General features: G+C 47.1%; 1 long non-coding RNA gene across 1 annotated transcript; it reads right to left on the bottom strand.

Annotated features, from left to right (window-relative positions):
- Positions 1 to 1,837: 1,837 nt before the first annotated feature.
- On the bottom strand, positions 1,838 to 3,010 carry LOC144792799 (uncharacterized). Its single transcript, XR_013602620.1, has 4 exons — positions 2,938 to 3,010; positions 2,770 to 2,829; positions 2,288 to 2,407; positions 1,838 to 2,205 (listed from the first exon to the last, which is right to left on the bottom strand). It is a non-coding gene; the product is annotated as an uncharacterized LOC144792799 (long non-coding RNA).
- Positions 3,011 to 4,733: the final 1,723 nt, after the last annotated feature.

The following is a 4,733-nucleotide window of genomic DNA, read 5'->3' on the forward strand; positions in this document are numbered from 1 at the left end:
CATTGAAGTGTATGCAGTGGTGGTCTGTCCAGGAGGGTTGCATGGTGTGGCTGAAGAGAATGGGTCGAGGGTGTGTCCTGCCTTGTGGGTGGGCATGCTGATGAGCTGTTCATGTTGGTGAGGTAGTCCGCGAGGGTGGTGGAGTTGGGGTCGATGGAGTTGTTGAGGCGAAGGTGGAAGTTCTAGATCTTGAGTTTGATCCTATGTGATTCTTTCGCTGTGGCTTCTCTTCCTTTTTGAAACACCAGTGGCAGGGAGCTCACCTGACTCCACAAGCAGCACCCAGACCTCGCTGGGCCACCTCTGCGGTTAGGGGCTCAACCCGGGACACTGCTACCTCAGCTGCTGGTTGCCCCCTATCTCTGCTTAACCAGAAATCGCCAACCCACCTGCTGTCTGCCCTAGTTACCAATGGTGGTGGTATCAAGGACAGTGGCAGTAGCAGCAGTGACTGCATGCTGTAATCAGTTAAATGTAGGGGGATGCTGTAATGCTGGGCTGGGCTGGGACTGGCCAAGGGCTGGGGGACTGCAGAGCCAAGGGCTGGGAGCAAAGGCTACACTCTGCTCTGGATGATATCATGCTAAGGTGTGACTATCGTACTGTTTGGGGCGTGAGGCAGTTAAAATGTATGAAATGTCTCGGAAGCAGTGGCGTAACGAAATTTGAGGGGGCCTCCCTGCCAGGTACATGGAGGGACCCCCCTCCAGATTTTATCTAGAGCTCTCAGGCCAGGGTACTGTGCTGAAGGGGCCCCTTACAGAGTGGGGGCCCCTGTGCAGGTCGGGCCCCCCACACCACAGGGGCTGCGTGGGCCTGTGTTACACCATTGCTCGTAAGCCCCTTTGCCCAGCCTCACCCTGCCACCTGCCCTGCCTCACCGTCTCTAGCCGGCCTCTCGATGCTCTGGAACTCTTGGTTCAGCTGTGGCATCTGTACTCTCAAGCTCCGTACATCCGTACATCAGCACTGTCACTGTTGCTTTTCATTCGCTGAGTCCAAGATACCTAATTGCTGTAGAACACTCTGGTACTCAAATTATATCATTCATATTTAAGTGTAAATTAATGTTGAAATGGGTGGCTAACAGTTTCATGTATGACATATTCTCGCTGTTTAATGCTGAATTCATTGTTTTTAATTTACTGTTCATGTATTTAACACTAAAGTTTCTGCAAAATGTGCTGTATTTCTACACATTGCGAAACATATTTTGTACATTAAGTTGGTTTTATAACTTTGTAGGGCAAGAAGCAAACAGAATGAATGAAATGATGAATGAATAAATTATCCTACTGAAAGAATAAAAAAATAAAGCCCCTAATACACGTAACTCTTCCATTACTTGTTTATGGAAGCCTTTTTATTATGGATTCTGTAAAGCTGACTTGAGAGAAGGTCATACAAGTAGTATCATCGGTGGCTGGTAACCAGGTATTTGTAAATGCCCCACAGAAGGGAGATTAAGGAATAGAGTGAAGTAAAGCTGTGATTTTCATCCCCTCCTAGTGCCTACAAGAATCCCTCCAGTGGCATTTGCAGCACTGCTTTTAATAACAATGCTTATGATGGCCATGTCAGTTGTTTTACCTGAGCTGGCTTTCAGCAGTCTGACACTGTGCACTTGAGCCCACATGTTCAAATAGACAGTCTGCTCACTGAGCAACTGGTGCACACCCAATTAGCTTCAAGCCCCTCAAACTTCTTAAAACATGGTGAGGAAAGGCATCCAAAAACAATGTCCTGATAGGTAAGGATGTGTAGGCAATTAGTTATGCATGCATACAGCATTGCTCACAACGAAAGAAGGAGAAAACACATTCATTTGAAGAAAGATAGTTACTCATCTTTATATTGCGACATAAGTTCATGGTCGGAACATATACAGTTAGAAGCAGCACTGCATAAATGAATTAGTGACAACCATATAAAACTTGGTGCAAAAGGTGATTGTGGTGAAAGTGGCGACGCAAGTGGGGAAGTGAACAGCAAGGACGGCGCACTGTGACAGAGTGCAAATAATTTACAGTGTGTGGCTCCAAAGCAAGTGATAACGTGATATCACAATACACAAGATTTAAAAAAAATTAAGGGTTGAGCCACAAAAGAGAAGTACGCCTGTTAGTTAGGCTGTTAGGTCGACGGCGTTTCGATCCATCTTAGTTTGGATCGTCATCAGGACTCGGTTGTCTGAATTACGGCGTGCTGCAAGGAAGGAGAGGAGAGTCAGGAAGGTTCGGTAGAGGACTGGGAAGGGGTGACAAAAAGGGGGGGGTAATCAAGTTACCTTAGTTCCGTGTGTAGGGAAAGTCCATTAGTTATTGGAAGTTCCCTTGAATCAGTTGAAGGCAATCTACTGGGTCTCCGGTTTGCCAAGTCAAAGTGATCCCACGTCTGCAAAGGGGCACTGTGAGAGGAGGGAAAGGGAATGAGGGACCGTGAGTGTTTGTTAGCAGTTAGGCAGGGAAGTTTAAACATGCGAACGTGAGAATTCGGGCGTCTAAGCTCAGCCTCATTGCCGCACGAATCTGGTCTTAAATTAATAATAATCCGTGCTTTATTTCAGGTAAGCATAATTGACTGGTTGGAAGTATGGTAAGAAGGTTACACTCGTAACCGGTACATATCGGGCGTCTTAGGTTTAGCCTCCTTATCGCACGAAAGCCGGTTTCAAAATAATAACAATCCGTTTTAATTCCAGACCATAGTGTGGGGGGGAGGGGGGGTGATTGCGGGAGCAGTGAAAGGGACGTTGAAGGGGGGACGTACCTGAGGGAATCAAATGCTGCAGACGGCCGTCTATGATCCGCCGGTGTGTTAGCACGACTCCTGAGGAGAGACAACAATGTGACGGTTACCTATAACCCGTATGTCTTGTTGGACACTGTCAGACTGGGTAGCGTGGGACAGCGCTTGGTCATTGGGGAGAGCACATACCTGAATAAATCAGCTTACTGGCTCGGAATCAATCTGGGCGTAGTGAGCCAATGTCGGCGCAGTGGAAAAGTTTATTTCCTCATGTGGGCGTGGCGGGGTCGTCACAGGTAGCGTAGATTGGGCGAGTCTGAGTGACGTCAGTCCCGGTGGACGGGAGGTCTGTGACGTGGGAGTGTGAGGGGGGACAGTCAAGGGAGGCGTGGACTGGGTGTGTCTGCGTGATGTCAGCCAAGGAGGGCGAGAGGTCTGTAATACGAAGGTGTGTAGAACGTTAGCTTAGTGCCTAGTCTCATGGCTCGAGTTAAGGGACCCGTGCACTATAGAAAGTTACATGTGTTTTAGTTAACAAAGGTGTAGCAATTACGGTCCAGAGAAAAAAATATATTAAATAATATATTAAATAAACAGTTGTGATTCTGTACAATCTATTCAGTCTATAGATAATCATTTTCGAACAAGATACGTAGACATTATGCGATAGGTTATAGGATTAATTTATATGCACACACTCAAAGGTAGTATTATAGTTGCACATAATAAATTGGCAGACAGATCATAATCACCGGGTACATATAGATATATGTCTAACCTTCATGGGTTCAATGTGAGACCTGTTGTTTATAGTAATGGGCAGCTTATGTATGAAGCACAGGTGCAGGAAGTACTAGACATGTGAATGTCAGATGTAGGATCCAATAGACAGAAAGGATTCAGGTGATGACAATCACAACTGTTTATTTAATATATTATTTAATATATTTTTTTCTCTGGACCGTAATTGCTACACCTTTGTTAACTAAAACACATGTAACTTTCTATAGTGCACGGGTCCCTTAACTCGAGCCACGAGACTAGGCACTAAGCTAACGTTCTACACACCTTCGTATTACAGACCTCTCGCCCTCCTTGGCTGACATCACGCAGACACACCCAGTCCACGCCTCCCTTGACTGTCCCTCATCACACTCCCGCGTCACAGACCTCCCGTCCACCGGGACTGACGTCACTTAGACTCGCCCAATCTACGCTGCCTGTGACGATCCCGCCACGCCCACATGAGGAAATAAACCTTTCCACTGCGCCGACATCGGCTCACTACGCCCAGATTGATTCCGAGCCAGCAAGCTGATTTATTCAGGTATGTGCTCTCCCCAATGACCACCAAGCGCTGTCCCACACTACCCACTCTGACAGTGTACAACAAGACATACAGGTTATAGGTAATCGTCACATTGTTGTCTCTCCTCAGGAGTCATGCTAACACACCGGCGGATCATAGACGGCCGCCTGCAGCATTTGATTCCCTCAGGTACGTCCCCTTCAACGTCCCTTTCACTGCTCCCGCAACCCCCTCCCTCCCCCCCCCACACTATGGTCTGGAATTAAAATGGATTGTTATTATTTTGAGACCGGCTTTCGTGCGATAAGGAGGCTAAACCTAAGACGCCCGATATGTACCGGTTACGAGTGTAACCTTCTTACCATACTTCCAACCAGTCAATTATTCTTACCTGAAATAAAGCACGGATTATTATTAATTTAAGACCAGATTCGTGCGGCAATGAGGCTGAGCTTAGACGCCCGACTTCTCACGTTCGCATGTTTAAACTTCCCTGACTAACTGCTAACAAACACTCACGGTCCCTCATTCCCTTTCCCTCCTCTCACAGTGCCCCTTTGCAGACGTGGGATCACCTTGACTTGGCGAACCGTAGACCCGTAGATTGCCTTCAACTGATTCAAGGGAACTTCCAATAACTAATGGACTTTCCCTACACACGGAACTAAGGTAACTT

This window comes from Lissotriton helveticus, chromosome 11 (assembly GCF_964261635.1).
Source record: "Lissotriton helveticus chromosome 11, aLisHel1.1, whole genome shotgun sequence".
NCBI lineage: Eukaryota > Metazoa > Chordata > Amphibia > Caudata > Salamandridae > Lissotriton > Lissotriton helveticus.